This window comes from Lolium perenne, chromosome 4, assembly GCF_019359855.2.
Source record: "Lolium perenne isolate Kyuss_39 chromosome 4, Kyuss_2.0, whole genome shotgun sequence".
NCBI lineage: Eukaryota > Viridiplantae > Streptophyta > Magnoliopsida > Poales > Poaceae > Lolium > Lolium perenne.
Genome location: NC_067247.2, coordinates 258,183,320 through 258,201,239, shown reverse-complemented (window position 1 = coordinate 258,201,239; position 17,920 = coordinate 258,183,320).

Below are 17,920 nucleotides of genomic sequence, written 5' to 3'. Positions count from 1 at the left end.
CAACCCTGCAACCACAAAGCAAAAGTCTCTTGTGTCCCCAACACACCTAATAGGTGCACTAGTTCGGCGAAGAGATAGTGAAATACAGGTGGTATAAATATATATGAGCAGTAGTAACGGTGCTAGAAAAGTGCTTGCTGGCGTGTGGTTGATGGTGGTAATATTGCAGGCAGTACAGATGCAGTAAAACAGTAAACAAGCAGCGATAGCAGTATTTATGAACAAGGCCTAGGGATTAGACTTTCACTAGTGGACACTCTCAACTTTGATCACATAACAGAATAAATAGATAGATGCTAGACTCTACACTCTTTTGTTGGATGATGAACACCACTAATTGCGTAGGATTACACGAACCCTCAATGCCGGAGTTAACAAGCTCCACAATATTCAATGTTCATATTTAAATAACCTTAGAGTGCATGACAGATCAACACAACTAAACCAAGTACCAACGTAGCATGCACACTGTCACCTTCACGCTACGAAAGGAGGCATAGATCACATCAATACCATCATAGCAATAGTTAACTTCATAATCTACAAGAGATCACAATCATAGCCTACGCCAAGTACTAACACGGATGCACACACTGTCACCATTACACCGTGCAGGAGGAATAAAACTACTTTAATAACATCACTAGAGTAGCACATAGTTGAATTGTGATACAAAACACATTGCAATCATAAAGAGATATAAATAAGCACTTCACTATGCCATTCATAACAGTGAATAAGTATTCTGTGAAATATAGCCTAAGAGACCCACACGGTGCACACACTGTCACCTTTACACACGTGGGACGAGGAGTCTCCGGAGATCACATAAGTAAAATCCACTTGACTAGCATAATGACATCTAGATTACAAGCATCATCATATGAATCTCAATCATGTAAGGCAGCTCATGAGATTATTGTATTGAAGTACATAGGAGAGAGATTAACCACATAGCTACCGGTACAGCCCCGAGCCTCGATGGAGAACTACTCCCTCCTCATGGGAGACAGCAGCGTTGATGAAGATGGCGGTGGTGTCGATGGAGAAGCCTTCCGGGGGCACTTCCCCGTCCCGGCGGCGTGCCGGAACAGAGACTCCTGTCCCCCAGATCTTGGCTTCGCGATGGCGGCGGCTCTGGATGGTTTCTCGTACCGTGGCTTTTTCGTGTCGAAGTTTTAGGTCAGGGACCTTTATATAGGCGAAGAGGCGGAGTCGGAGGGGCGACGAGGCGGTGTCACCATAAGGCGGCGCGGCCAGGGCCTGGGCCGCGCCGGCCTACCTCCTGGGCCCCCTGTGGGTCCACTCTGGCGACTCTCGGGTGTTCTGGATGCTTCCGGGGATTCTAAGATGCTGGGCGTTGATTTCGTCCGATTCCGAGAATATTTCCTTACTAGGATTTCTGAAACCAAAAACAGCAGAAAATAGCAACTGGCCCTTCGGCATCTCATCAATAGGTTAGTTCCGGAAAACGCATAAATATGACATAAAGTATGCATAAAACATGTAGATATCATCAATAATGTGGCATGGAACATAAGAAATTATCGATACGTCGGAGACGTATCAGCATCCCCAAGCTTAGTTTCTACTCGTCCCGAGCAGGTAAACGATAACAAAGATAATTTCTGGAGTGACATGCCATCATAACCTTGATCATACTATTGTAAGCATATGTAATGAATGCAGCGATCAAAACAATGTAAATGACATGAGTAAACAAATGAATCATAAAGCAAAGACTTTTCATGAATAGTACTTCAAGACAAGCATCAATAAGTCTTGCATAAGAGTTAACTCATAAAGCAATAATTCATAGTAAAGGCACTGAAGCAACACAAAAGAAGATGAAGTTTCAGCGGTTGCTTTCAACTTATAACATGTATATCTCATGGATATTGTCAATGTAAAGTAGTATAACAAGTGCAATATGCAAGTATGTAGGAATCAATGCAAAGTTCACACAAGTGTTTGCTTCTTGAGGTGGAGAGAAATGGGTGAACTGACTCAACAATAAAAGTAAAAGAATGGTCCTTCAAAGAGGAAAGCATCGATTGCTATATTTGTGCTAGAGCTTTGATTTTGAAAACAAGAAACAATTTTGTCAACGGTAGTAATAAAGCATATGTGTTATGTAAATTATATCTTACAAGTTGCAAGCCTCATGCATAGTATACTAATAGTGCCCGCACCTTGTCCTAATTAGCTTGGATTACCGGGATTATCGCAATGCACATGTTTTAACCAAGTGTCACAAAGGGGTACCTCTATGCCGCCTGTACAAAGGTCTAAGGAGAAAGCTCGCATTGGATTTCTCGCTATTGATTATTCTCAACTTAGACATCCATACCGGGACAACATAGACAACAGATAATGGACTCCTCTTTTATGCATAAGCATGTAGCAACAATTAATTTTCTCATATGAGATTGAGGATATATGTCCAAAACTGAAACTTCCACCATGGATCATGGCTTTAGTTAGCGGCCCAATGTTCTTCTCTAACAACATGCATGCTCTAACCATAAAGGTGGTAAATCTCCCTTACTTCAGACAAGACGGACATGCATAGCAACTCACATGATATTCAACAAAGAGTAGTTGATGGCGTCCCCAGGAACATGGTTATCGCACAACAAGCAACTTAATAAGAGATAAAGTGCATAAGTACATATTCAATACCACAATAGTTTTTAGGCTATTTGTCCCATGAGCTATATATTGTAAAGGTAGAGGATAGAAATTTAAAGGTAGCACTCAAGCAATTTACTTTGGAATGGCGGAGAAATACCATGTAGTAGGTAGGTATGGTGGACACAAATGGCATAGTGGTTGGCTCAAGAATTTTGGATGCATGAGAAGTATTCCCTCTCGATACAAGGTTTAGGCTAGCAAGGCTATTTGAAACAAACACAAGGATGAAGCGGTGCAGCAAAACTCACATAAAAGACATATTGAAAACATTATAAGACTCTACACCGTCTTCCTTGTTGTTCAAACTCAATACTAGAAATTATCTAGACTTTAGAGAGACCAAATATGCAAACCAAATTTTAGCATGCTCTATGTATTTCTTCATTAATAAGTGCAAAGTATATGATGCAAGAGCTTAAACATGAGCACAACAATTGCCAAGTATCACATTATCCAAGACATTTTAGCAATTTACTACATGTATCATTTTCCAATTCCAACCATATAACAATTAACAAAGCAGTTTCAACCTTCGCCATGAAAATTAAAGGCTAAGAACACATGTGTTCATATGAACCAGCGGAGCGTGTCTCTCTCCCACACAAAGAATGCTAGGATCCATTTTATTCAAACAAAACAAAAAACAAAAACAAACCGACGCTCCAAGCAAAGCACATAAGATGTGATGGAATAAAAATATAGTTTCAGGGGAGGAACCTGATAATGTTGTCGATGAAGAAGGGGATGCCTTGGGCATCCCCAAGCTTAGATGCTTGAGTCTTCTTGAAATATGCAGGGATGAACCACCGGGGCATCCCCAAGCTTAGAGCTTTCACTCTCCTTAATCATAGTATATCATCCTCCTCTCTTGACCCTTGAAAACTTCCTTCACACCAAACTCGAAACAAACTCATTAGAGGGTTAGTGCACAATCAAAAACTCACATGTTCAGAGGTGACACAATCATTCTTAACACTTCTGGACATTGCCCAAAGCTACTGGAAGTCAATAGAACAAAGAAATCCATCCCACATAGCAAAAGAAGCAATGCGAAATAAAAGGCAGAATCTGTCAAAACAGAACAGTCCGTAAAGACGAATTTTATTGACGCACCAGACTTGCTCAAATGAAAATGCTCAAATTTAATGAAAGTTGCGTACATATCTGAGGATCACTCACGTAAATTGGCATAATTTTCTGAGTTACCTACAGAGAATTAGGCCCAGATTCGTGACAGCAAGAAATCTGTTTCTGCACAGTAATCCAAATCTAGTATCAACCTTACTATCAAAGACTTTACTTGGCACAACAATGCAACAAAACTAAGATAAGGAGAGGTTGCTACAGTAGTAACAACTTCCAAGACTCAAATATAAAATAAAACTACTGTAGCAAAATAAACACATGGGTTATCTCCCAAGAAGTTCTTTCTTTATAGCCATTAAGATGGGCTCAGCAGTTTTAATGATGCACTCGCAAGAAATAGTATTTGAAGCAAAAGAGAGCATCAAGAAGAAAATTCAAAACACATTTAAGTCTAACATGCTTCCTATGCATAGGAATCTTGTAAATAAACAAGTTCAAGAAGCATAATGCAACAAGCATAGAAAGATAAAACAAGTGCAGCTTCAAAATTTTAAGCACATAGAGAGGTGTTTTAGTAACATGAAAATTTCTACAACCACATTTTCCTCTCTCATAGTAACTTTCAGTAGTATCATGAGTAAACTCAACAATATAACTATCACATAAAGCATTCTTATCATGAGTCTCATGCATAAAATTATTACTCTCCACATAAGCATAATCAATTTTATTAGTTGTAGTGGGAGCAAATTCAACAAAGTAGCTATCATTATTATTCTCATCAAATGTAGGAGGCATAGTATAATCAAAATAAAATTCACTCTCCATAGTAGGTGGCACCAAAAGGCTACTATCATTATAATCATCATATATGGGAGGCAAAGTATCATCAAAGTAAATTTTCTCCTCAATGCTTGGGGGACTAAAAAGATCATGCTCATCAAAACCAGCTTCCCCAAGCTTAGAATTTTCCATAGCATTAGCAACAATAGTGTTCAAAGCATTCATATTAATAACATTCCCATTAGCATGCATATAAAGTTCCATGGGTTTTTTAATTCTCTCTTCAAACACATCATGTCCTAATTCAAGTTAAAGTTCATAAAGATCTCTCATATTTTTGTTGTTTTCCATTATGCCTAACTAGTGTAAACAAGAAACAAAAAGATTCAATTGCAGGATCTAAAGGAAATAGCTTCGAGCACACACACAATGGCGCCAGAAAAGTACTTAGTTACCTGGAACCGGAGTATGAGAGCCTTTTACCTTTCCTCCCCGGCAACGGCACCAGAAAAGTGCTTGATGTCTACGGGTGCTTCTATTCTTGTAGATAGTGTTGGGCCTCCAAGAGCAGAGGTTTGTAGAACAGCAGCAAGTTTCCCTTAAGTGGATCACCCAAGATTTATCGAACTCAGGGAGGAAGAGGTCAAAGATATCCCTCTCATGCAACCCTGCAACCACAAAGCAAGAAGTCTCTTGTGTCCCCAACACACCTAATAGGTGCACTAGTTCGGCGAAGAGATAGTGAAATACAGGTGGTATAAATATATATGAGCAGTAGTAACGGTGCTAGAAAAGTGCTTGCTGGCGTGTGGTTGATGGTGGTAATATTGCAGGCAAGATGATGCGAAGAAACAAGAAACAAGCAGCGATAGCAGTATTTATGAACAAGGCCTAGGGATTAGACTTTCACTAGTGGACACTCTCAACTTTGATCACATAACAGAATAAATAGATAGATGCTAGACTCTACACTCTTTTGTTGGATGATGAACACCACTAATTACGTAGGATTACACGAACCCTCAATGCCGGAGTTAACAAGCTCCACAATATTCAATGTTCATATTTAAATAACCTTAGAGTGCATGACAGATCAACACAACTAAACCAAGTACCAACGTAGCATGCACACTGTCACCTTCACGCTACGAAAGGAGGCATAGATCACATCAATACCATCATAGCAATAGTTAACTTCATAATCTACAAGAGATCACAATCATAGCCTACGCCAAGTACTAACACGGATGCACACACTGTCACCATTACACCGTGCAGGAGGAATAAAACTACTTTAATAACATCACTAGAGTAGCACATAGTTGAATTGTGATACAAAACACATTGCAATCATAAAGAGATATAAATAAGCACTTCACTATGCCATTCATAACAGTGAATAAGTATTCTGTGAAATATAGCCTAAGAGACCCACACGGTGCACACACTGTCACCTTTACACACGTGGGACGAGGAGTCTCCGGAGATCACATAAGTAAAATCCACTTGACTAGCATAATGACATCTAGATTACAAGCATCATCATATGAATCTCAATCATGTAAGGCAGCTCATGAGATTATTGTATTGAAGTACATAGGAGAGAGATTAACCACATAGCTACCGGTACAGCTCTGAGCCTCGATGGAGAACTACTCCCTCCTCATGGGAGACAGCAGCGTTGATGAAGATGGCGGTGGTGTCGATGGAGAAGCCTTCCGGGGGCACTTCCCCGTCCCGGCGGCGTGCCGGAACAGAGACTCCTGCCCCCCAGATCTTGGCTTCGCGATGGCGGCGGCTCTGGATGGTTTCTCGTACCGTGGCTTTTTCGTGTCGAAGTTTTAGGTCAGGGACCTTTATATAGGCGAAGAGGCGGAGTCGGAGGGGCGACGAGGCGGTGTCACCATAAGGCGACGCGGCCAGGGCCTGGGCCGCGCCGGCCTACCTCCTGGGCCCCCTGTGGGTCCACTCTGGCGACTCTCGGGTGTTCTGGATGCTTCCGGGGATTCTAAGATGCTGGGCGTTGATTTCGTCCGATTCCGAGAATATTTCCTTACTAGGATTTCTGAAACCAAAAACAATGAGAAAACAAGAATCGGCTCTTCGGCATCTCGTCAATAGGTTAGTTCCGGAAAACGCATAAATATGACATAAAGTATGCATAAAACATGTAGATATCATCAATAATGTGGCATGGAACATAAGAAATTATCGATACGTCGGAGAAGTATCACTCCCCCATTGGCATTTATTTCCAAAATGGGCGAAAAATCTAGAAAGGTCAATATAGTGAGAATTCGTCCATAAGATGTGCATTTCTCATATTGGGAGTGGAATCAAATGCACGTATCCAATGATGAATACTCGGAGGGATTCAAACTATATCTAGGGTCAAAGATTGCAAAAAAGACAACAAAGTCAAGAAGCTTCAACACATGAAGCAAGCAATCAAATGAACAAAAAATAAGAAACCAAATGAAAGATAGATATTATGATAAGATCAAGTAGAGTGCTCTAATAACATAAGGAAACTCCTCAAGGTTTGTGCACAAAGATAGACAATTTGTGTTGGAATATAGATGTACAAACATGGTATCATCACTCCCATAATATCATACAAAGAAAAAGATACCAAGTGAAATAAAGTACTATGATCGCCGCAAGATAGTGCTTTAAATAAAATGAGGAAGCTCCCCAAGGTACATGCATAAATTAGATTGTTGTATTTGAGTACAATATGCACAACATGGAATCATCACTCCCTCATTACCATTTAAACCACAAAAAATTTTAAGAGACCATAGATAAGAAATTAAGCTTAACACTTGGAGCAAATTAATGGTTGAGCAACAAGTAAGAGACACCATAATAAAATTCTCAACCAAAAGGATATGTGAGAGGCATGGCCAAGCATATTATAAGACTAACACAAGGATGAGAAAATAGCATCATCATAGTCTTCAAAGAGTGATTTTGCTTAGCAAGATCAACAACACATAACAATTAAATAAGATATCAAATGGAGAATTATCATCTCTCAGGTGTATAAGTTTCTCTAAGTAGACAATATCACAAAGATATTTATCAACAAAGAAACATGTACACACAAAATAGATACAAACTAATTGAAACATGATATCCAAAATGAAGTCATGCAGTATACAAATAAGATATTTGCTTAATAGCATGCCCAAAGGCTCAATTTTATCTCATTGTACATTAATGAACTTCAAACACAAACACATCAAAGACATCACAAATATCAACAAGGGAAAGAAGATAGTTGAGATGCTTTGAGAAAAGCAACAAGTATCACAACTAAAGGATACCAAAAGAAAGAACTCAATTTGCAATAAGGAGGTTTCATTAATACATTTGCAAATAGACAGATTCATTCCAAGATGCAACCACGAAGTTCGATACAATAAAAGTACGCATGAGAACATACTTGTTACCAAGATAGCATTGGTGTGGATGTAGTAGATATGAGTTTGTTGATCATCATAACTTTCCTCAAATAATCATTTAGTAACCACTTCTTACTTATGAATTTGGCAAGCATCCAATGCATCCTCATGTACCTAAACAAATTTAAGTACAAAATGGTTTCCAAACTAATTGGGTCCAAAGTAGTTAGACACTAGAACATATAGGACAAACTCCACATAAATATGTGCATATTGGTATGAAATTGAATTTCATGCACATCTTAGCCCATTTAGGATTTGTTGGAGTTTACCCTATATATTGGAACAAGAAAGCAAAGCATGCCATAGAATATACATATAGTAAATATGCATGCATGAGACTCTCAAGAACCAAACGTAAATACAATTTGGACAAGACACCAATTAAATCAAGAACAACAGTTGTCCAAATTATATCAAAGAATCAAATCAACACAATATTGATTCCAAAGACTTATCTCATTACAAGAAGCTAATTAAACCCAAAACAAGCAATGAGATGACCAACTCCCAAGCGAGCAAGGTTCCAACAAATAAACTAAAACCTCAACACTTTTCATGATGGCACGAAGTACCGAAAAGAAAAGGTTTGTTTTCCAAAAACAAATACTTGATAATGATCAAGAGATGTTGTGATAGGATCATAAAAGTAGCATTTTAACAAATATAGGAGAGCTCCCCAAGATTAGTGCATTATTTAAGATTTTGTATTTGAATACAAAATGCACAAATGTGAGATAATAAATCTAGCCTTATTTAATAAAACGCTAAGAAGGTTTAAGTACACAAATTATATCCATAAGATGCAAGTAAAACACATGGGAATCAAATGAAAAACCATTTCATAGCAAGAAATGAAGAAATTAAACACAAGAGACAATGTAAAGATGATCAATAAATATCTACCTCATAATAGATTACCAGTTGTCCTAGGACAAGAGGTATTTGGGTAATATTTCCCAGTGGTAGTTTCCAAGTATATCCAAGATCATCTTCATACCAAAGGAAGCATATGGTAAAAGATACGAGTTAACTATCATGCCACGAGAGTTTCTTGATAGCTTCAATTAATTACACGATCATGCAAAGCAATGAATAGCATAACTTGAAGCACATGATTTCCCAAAAAGGATATGGACAGCAGTTGTGGAAAACCATGCCAAGAAAAACTCTCACAAACAAGATCCACAAAGATATTAGCAAGGAAACCATTTAATAAAAGTTGGACTTGTTTGAGCAAAACATGCCACATAGGAATGAGATAATTCACAATATAAATACTATGTGACACAACCTCAAATATACACATTTTCTAGGGTTGTAATATGAACAAAGCTTATTACTCCCCCATAATGTGATAAGGAATTTATTTTCACAAGCGGCAAATAAGATCCAACTAGAATTAATTAATGCACATTACAATTTGAATTTCTCATGAGGATGACATACCACATAAAGACTAGATAACCTTGCAAAATCAATTCTAAGTGGCATTCCTCATGTACACATATTTTTAGGATTGTGACATGCCCAAAGGTATATCACTCCCCCATAATGGGATAGTCCATTAATCACTCACAAGAGACATATAAGATACAAACATGATGGAACAGGCTCAAACACAAACACATATACATGGTGTGCAACCCAACATACTGATGTCTACGCACGCTTCTATTCATGTAGACAGTGTTGGACCTCCAAGAGTAGAGGTTTGTAGAACAACAGCAAGTTTCCCTTAAGTGAATCACCCAAGGTTTATCGAACTCAGTGAGGTAGAGGTCAAAGATATCCCTCTCAAGCAACCCTGCAATTAAGATACAAGAAGTCTCTTGTGTCCCCAACACATCTAATACACTTGTCAGATGTATAGGTGCACTAGTTCGGCGAAGAGATAGTGAAATACAAGTAATATGGATGATTATAAGTAGTAATTGCAATCTGAAATAAAAATGGCAGCAAGCAAACATGTAGCAGAACTTGTTGGAAACGGTATTTCAATGCTTAGAAACAAGGCCTAGGGATCATACTTTCACTAGTGGACACTCTCAACAATGATCACTGATACGTCCCCGACGTATCCATAATTTCTGTCGTTCCATGCTTGTTTTATGACAAAACTTACATGTTTTGCTTGCACTTTATAATGTTTTTATGCGTTTTCCGGAACTAACCTATTAACAAGATGCCACAGTGCCAGTTCCTGTTTTCTGCTGTTTTTGGTTCCAGAAAAGCTGTTCGGGCAATATTCTCGGAATTGGACGAAATCAACGCCAAACCTCCTATTTTTCCCGGAAGGCTCCAGAACACCGAAGGAGAGTCGGAGGAGAGCCAGGGGGGCCCCACACCATAGGGCCGCGCGGGCCAGACCCTGGCCGCGCCGGCCTAGGGTGAGGCCACCCTGTCGACCCTCCTGCGCCGCCTCTTCGCCTATAAAACCCCTTTCGACCTAAAAACACAGTACCAATTGACGAAACTCCAGAAAGACTCCAGGGGCGCCGCCGCCATCGCGAAACTCCAATTTGGGGGACAGAACTCTCTGTTCCGGCACCTTGCCGGGACGGGGAAGTGCCCCCGGAAGCCATCTCCATCAACGCCATCGCCTCCGCCATGCTCCGTGAGTAGTTCCCCCATGGACTACGGGTTCTAGCAGTAGCTAGTTGGTATACTCTCCTCCATGTACTTCAATACAATGATCTCATGAGCTGCCTTACATGATTGAGATTCATCTGATGTAATCGGTGTTGTGTTTGTTGGGATCCGATGGATGATACATTATGATTAGTCTATCTATAAAGTTTGTGAAGTTATTGTTGCTGCAATCTTGTTATTCTTAATGCTTGTCACTAGGGCCCGAGTGGCATGATCTTAGATTTGAGCTCTATACTTGTTGCTTAGATTGTATCTACAAGTTGTATGCACATGTCACTGTCCGGAACCAATGGCCCCGAAGTGACAGAAATCGGGACAACCGGAGGGGATGGCGGTGATGTGAGGGACACATGTTTTCACGGAGTGTTAATGCTTTGCTCCGGTGCTCTATTAAAAGGAGTACCTTAATATCCAGTAGTTTCCCTTGAGGCCCGGCTGCCACCGGCTGGTAGGACAAAAGATGTTGTGCAAGTTTCTCATTGCGAGCACGTACGACTATAATTGGAAAACATGCCTACATAATTAATAATCTTGATGTTCTGTCTTAATGCTTTGATTCCTATCAATTGCCCAACTGTAATTTGTTCACCCAACACCTGTCAATTATTGGAGAGTTACCACTAGTGTAGATCGCTGGGAACCCCGGTCCATCTTTCATCATCATATACTCGTTCTACATGTCATTGGAAGTAGTATCAACTATTTTCCGGTGACATTGCTCTCATATTGCTATTACTGCTGCTGTGTTACTATTACTACTGCTCTCATATTACTGCTACTTTCACATCACCCCTGTTACTAGTGCTTTTCCAGGTGCAGCTGAATTGACAACTCAGTTGTTAAGGCTTATAAGTATTCTTTACCTCCCCTTGTGTCGAATCAATAAATTTGGGTTATACTACCCTCGAAGACTATCGCGATCCCCTATACTTGTGGGTTATCAAGACTGTTTTCTCGCGCCGTTGCCGGGGAGGCATAGCTCTACTTATAAGTTCACCTGGGGAGTACACTCTACCTCTCTCTCTGTTTTATTTTATTTTGTTTTGCTTAGTTTACTTTTTCCTAGTTTACTTGTGCTTAGTTTATTTCTGTCTGGTATTATTTTGCGTAGTTTACTTTTGCTTAGTTTATTTTTGTCTTGTTTTATTTTTCTCATATATCCAAAAATCCATAAAAATTTGAAAAACCGAAAAATTAAAAGCTGCTATTATGGGAGAACCTACAACCTACTTGGAGCTCATAGAATGTTATAATAATTATAGAGAATCGAGAACTGGTAAAATAATGAGTGCTATGATAGAAAAATTGAATACAATGGCTAGAATCTTGCTTAGACGCCATGATATAAACTGTTGCTCTCAACAGGATACTAAACATCTTAAATTTCAATGTGGCTTTAGTGAGGAATTTTTTATTAAGAACTATAACCGGAATTGCTATATTCATTATGGGTTCGAAGAGGTAGAACAATTTGTCTTATTTATGGGAGCCTCCGAGATAGAATCCTTCATGGTTGAGAATTATGAAACTTGTGCTATTTGTAAGGACCTTAAAGATTATGTCTCTACTATCCTTAATTCTTGCATAGAATGCTACAGTAGGAATCCTTATATCCTTGATTATAAAGAGAGACACATTAATGCACAAGAATGCACTCACAATTTGCAGGAACCAGTGGAAGAAGAAATTGATGAACCTGAAAGCTCATTGGATGAAAAAGAGGAGGAAATTGATGAACCTGAAAGCTCATTGGATGAAAAAGAAGAGGAGAGTGATGAACAAAAGGAGGAAGAATGGATTAGCTACCCATGCCAACCTTCTAATGAGAGTAACTCTTTATCTCTTACACTATTTGATTGTCCTCCATGCTTACCGAAAGAGGTTGAATGTTATGTTCCTGTGGATTCTCTTGAAATATTACCTATAAGTAAAACTTGTGAGAATAATTATGCTACTGTTATTTATGATAATCCATGCTACTTTGATAAATCTTATGATAATGCTTTGTTTGTGCCTGATGTCGAAATGCATGGTACTAAAGAATTTTGCTTGGCAAATGTTTATGATAAAGCTCTAGATGATGGTCCTATGTTACTAGATAATATTAATTGTACTACTAATGAAAATGGGATTGGAGAGTTCTTGACTTACTCTATGAGTCCCATATCTCTTGAGATTGATCAACTACCTTGTTATATTATTAATAAAAGTAAGTTTGAAAGTTTTAATTCCACTATTCTTGAACTTGATAAAAATTATGTGTTTGGAAATCATGAAAAGTATGCTGCATGTGATAGTTATATTGTTGAGTTTATTCATGAAGCTATTGAAAATTATTATGAGAGAGGAAAATATGGTTGTAGAAATTTTCATGGTACTAATACACCTCCCTATGTGCTTAAAATTTTGAAGTTACACTTGTTCTATCTTCCTATGCTTGTTACTTTGCTTTTCATGAACTTGTTTATTTACAAGATTCCTTTGCATAGGAAGCATGTTAGACTTAAATGTGTTTTGGATTTGCCTCTTGATGCTCTCTTTTGCTTCAAATACTATTTCTTGCAAGTGCATCATTAAAACTGCTGAGCCCATCTTAATGGCTATAAAGAAAGCAACTTCTTGGGAGATAACCCATGTGTTATTTTGCTATAGTACTTTGTTTTATATTTGTGTCTTGGAAGTTGTTTACTACTGTAGCAACCTCTCCTTATCTTAGTTTTGTGTTTTGTTGTGCCAAGTGAAACCTCTAATCGAAGGTTGATACTAGATTTGGATTTCTGCGCAGAAACAGATTTCTATCTGTCACGAATCTGGGCTGTTTTCTCTGTAGGAAAATCAGAAAAATATGCCAATTTACGTGCGTGTTCCTCAGATATTTACGCAACTTTCATTAGTTTTGAGTTTTCTGATTTGAGCAACGGAAGTATTTTATTAAAATTCGTCTTTACTGGCTGTTCTGTTTTGGCAGATTCTGTCTCTGTTTTTTTGCATTGTCTCTTGTGGACTTTAAGCGAGCTTTTCTAGACATAGAGAGCTGTAGCTAATGTTTTATTGAGTTCTTGCAATGTGCCACTATAGGACCAAGGTGGATTCAAATTTTTTGAGTACTAACCCCTCTAATGAAGTTTATGAGAAGTTTGTTGTGAAGGAAGTTTTCAAGGGTCAAGAGAGGAGGATGATATATGATCAAGAAGAGTGAAAAGTCTAAGCTTGGGGATGCCCCCGTGGTTCATCCCTGCATATTTCAAGAAGACTCAAGCGTCTAAGCTTGGGGATGCCCAAGGCATCCCCTTCTTCATCAACTTATCAGGTTCCTCCCCTGAAACTATATTTTTATTCGGTCACATCATATGTGCTTTACTTGGAGCGTCTGTGTGTTTATTTTCATTTTGTTTTTGTTTGAATAAGATGGATCCTAGCAATCCTTGTTTGGGAGAGAGACACGCTCCGCTTTTTCATATGAACACTTGTTCTTCGTTTTACTTTTAATGTTCAATGAATAAAAGTTGGAAGCTACAATATTTATCCTTATTTGGTTAGAAAAAGAAAATGCCTCATATTGACTTGGATAATTTGACACTTGGCAATTGTTTTGAGCTCTCAAGTAGATCATGATTAACTTTTTTTCATGTAGTTTAAACATATTAGTGGAGAACTACTGTAGAGCTTGTTAAAATTGGTTTGCATGATTGGTCTCTCTTAAGGTCTAGATATTTTCTGGTAAAAGTGTTTGAGCAACAAGGAAGACAGTGTAGAGTATTATAATGCTTGCAATATGTTTTTATGTAAGTTTTGCTGTACCGGTTCATACTTGTGTTTGCTTTAAACAACCTTGCTAGCCTAAGCCTTGTATCGAGAGGGAATACTTCTCATGCATCCAAAATCCTTGAGCCAACCACTATGCCATTTGTGTCCACCATACCTACCTACTATGTGGTATTTCCTGCCATTCCAAAGTAAATTGCTTGAGTGCTACCTTTAAACAATTCAAAATTTATTACCTCTGATTTGTGTCAATGTTTTATAGCTCATGAGGAAGTATGTGGTGTTTATCTTTCAATCTTGTTGGGCAACTTTCACCAATGGACTAGTGGCTTCATCCACTTATCCAATAATTTTGCAAAAAGAGCTGGCAATGGGATTCCCAGTCCCAAATTAATTAACAAAAAAATAGACACTCCTCCATGGTATGTGATTGTTGGACGGCACCCGAAGGATTCGGTTAGCCATGGCTTGTGTAAGCAAAGGTGGGGAGGAGTGTCATCATAATAAAACTAAAATAAAAAGGCACTCCTTCATGGTATGAGATTGTTGGCAGGCACCCGAGGATTCGGTTAGCCATGGTTTGTGAAAGAAAGGTTGGAAGGAGTGCCACCCAAAAATAAAATAAAATGGGAGCCGCTCTTTGAAGGTTTGTCTGGCAAGGGGGTTAGAGTGCCCACTACCATTCGTTGACAACAACAAACACCTCTCAAAACTTTACTTTTATGCTCTCTTTATGTTTTCAAAACCAAAGCTCTAGCACAAATATAGTTGTTGAGTCAGTATACCTACTTCCTTCCATCTTAGAAGCAAACACTTGTGTTAACTGTGCATTGATTCTTACATACTTGCATATTTGCATTCATCATATTACTTTGTGTTGACAATTATCCATGAGATATGCATGTTGAAAGTTGAAAGCAACCGCTGAAACTTATATCTTCCTTTGTGTTGCTTCGATGCCTTTACTCAGAACTTATTGCTTTATGAGTTAACTCTTGTGCAAGACTTTTGATGCTTGTCTTGAAAGTACTATTCATGAAAAGTTTTGCTATATGTTATCTATTTGTTAGCAACTATAGATCATTGCCTTGAGTTACTTCATTCATTTCATATGCTTTGTAATAGTATGATCAAGGTTATGTAAGTAGCATGTCACTACAGAAATTATTCTTTTTATCGTTTACCTGCTCGGGATGAGCAGGAACTAAGCTTGGGGATGCTGATACGTCCCCGACGTATCCATAATTTCTGTCGTTCCATGCTTGTTTTATGACAAAACTTACATGTTTTGCTTGCACTTTATAATGTTTTTATGCGTTTTCCGGAACTAACCTATTAACAAGATGCCACAGTGCCAGTTCCTGTTTTCTGCTGTTTTTGGTTCCAGAAAGGCTGTTCGGGCAATATTCTCGGAATTGGACGAAATCAACGCCAAACCTTCTTTTTTTCCCGGAAGGCTCCAGAACACCGAAGGAGAGTCGGAGGAGAGCCAGGGGGCCCCACACCATAGGGCCGCGCGGGCCAAACCCTGGCCGCGCCGGCCTAGGGTGAGGCCACCCTGTCGACCCTCCTGCGCCGCCTCTTCGCCTATAAAACCCCTTTCGACCTAAAAACACAGTACCAATTGACGAAACTCCAGAAAGACTCCAGGGGCGCCGCCGCCATCGCGAAACTCCAATTCGGGGGACAGAACTCTCTGTTCCGGCACCTTGCCGGGACGGGGAAGTGCCCCCGGAAGCCATCTCCATCAACGCCATCGCCTCCGCCATGCTCCGTGAGTAGTTCCCCCATGGACTACGGGTTCTAGCAGTAGCTAGTTGGTATACTCTCCTCCATGTACTTCAATACAATGATCTCATGAGCTGCCTTACATGATTGAGATTCATCTAATGTAATCGGTGTTGTGTTTGTTGGGATCCGATGGATGATACATTATGATTAGTCTATCTATAAAGTTTGTGAAGTTATTGTTGCTGCAATCTTGTTATTCTTAATGCTTGTCACTAGGGCCCAAGTGGCATGATCTTAGATTTGAGCTCTATACTTGTTGCTTAGATTGTATCTACAAGTTGTATGCACATGTCACTGTCCGGAACCAATGGCCCCGAAGTGACAGAAATCGGGACAACCGGAGGGGATGGCGGTGATGTGAGGGACACATGTTTTCACGGAGTGTTAATGCTTTGCTCCGGTGCTCTATTAAAAGGAGTACCTTAATATCCAAAGAGTTTCCTTGAGGCCCGGCTGCCACCGGCTGGTAGGACAAAAGATGTTGTGCAAGTTTCTCATTGCGAGCACGTACGACTATAATTGGAAAACATGCCTACATAATTAATAATCTTGATGTTCTGTCTTAATGCTTTGATTCCTATCAATTGCCCAACTGTAATTTGTTCACCCAACACCTGTCACTTATTGGAGAGTTACCACTAGTGTAGATCGCTGGGAACCCCGGTCCATCTTTCATCATCATATACTCGTTCTACATGTAATTGGAAGTAGTATCAACTATTTTCCGGTGCCATTGCTCTCATATTGCTATTATCACTGTGTTACTATTACTACTGCTCTCATATTACTGCTACTTTCACATCACCCCTGTTACTAGTGCTTTTCCAGGTGCAGCTGAATTGACAACTCAGTTGTTAAGGCTTATAAGTATTCTTTACCTCCCCTTGTGTCGAATCAATAAATTTGGGTTATACTACCCTCGAAGACTATCGTGATCCCCTATACTTGTGGGTTATCAATCACATAATTGAATAAATAAATGCTACTCTCAAACACTCTTTTATTGGATAACAAACACCATTCATTGTGTAGGGCTGCAAAAGCACACCTCAAGCCGGAGTAAACAAGCTCCACAACGTCATAAAGGAATCACACACGATGCGCACACTGTCACCATCACACCGTGGAGAGTAACTCCGGAGTTCATATTAAAGTAACCTCTAGAGTGCATAATAGACAAGAGCAACATCTACATATTCAACTAGATTACAAAGCTCATGATCACATAAAGATCACACCATGGGAGAGAGATGAACCACATAGCTACCGCTAGAGCCCTCAGCCTCAGGGGAGAACTACTCCCTCCTCATCATGGGAGACAACAACGGCGATGAAGATGGCGATGGAGTCGATGGAGATGGATTCCGGGGGCACTTCCCCATCCCGGCGGAGTGCCAAAACAGAGATTCTGTCCCCCGAACTTGGCTTCGTGATGGCGGCGGCTACATAACTTTTTGTGGAGGAAGACCGATATCCCTAGGGTTTTCGCATCTGGGAGAATATATAGGCGGAAAGGCGGCCTCGGAGGGGCCCCAGGGTGCCCTCCCCACCTGGTGGCGCGGCCAGGGGTGGGCCTGCGCCCCCCTATGGTGTGGCCAGCTCGTGGCCCGCCTTCATCTCTCCTTCGGACTCCGTGAAGCTTCTGGAAAAATAGGGACGTGGCCTTTTGTTTCGCGCAATTC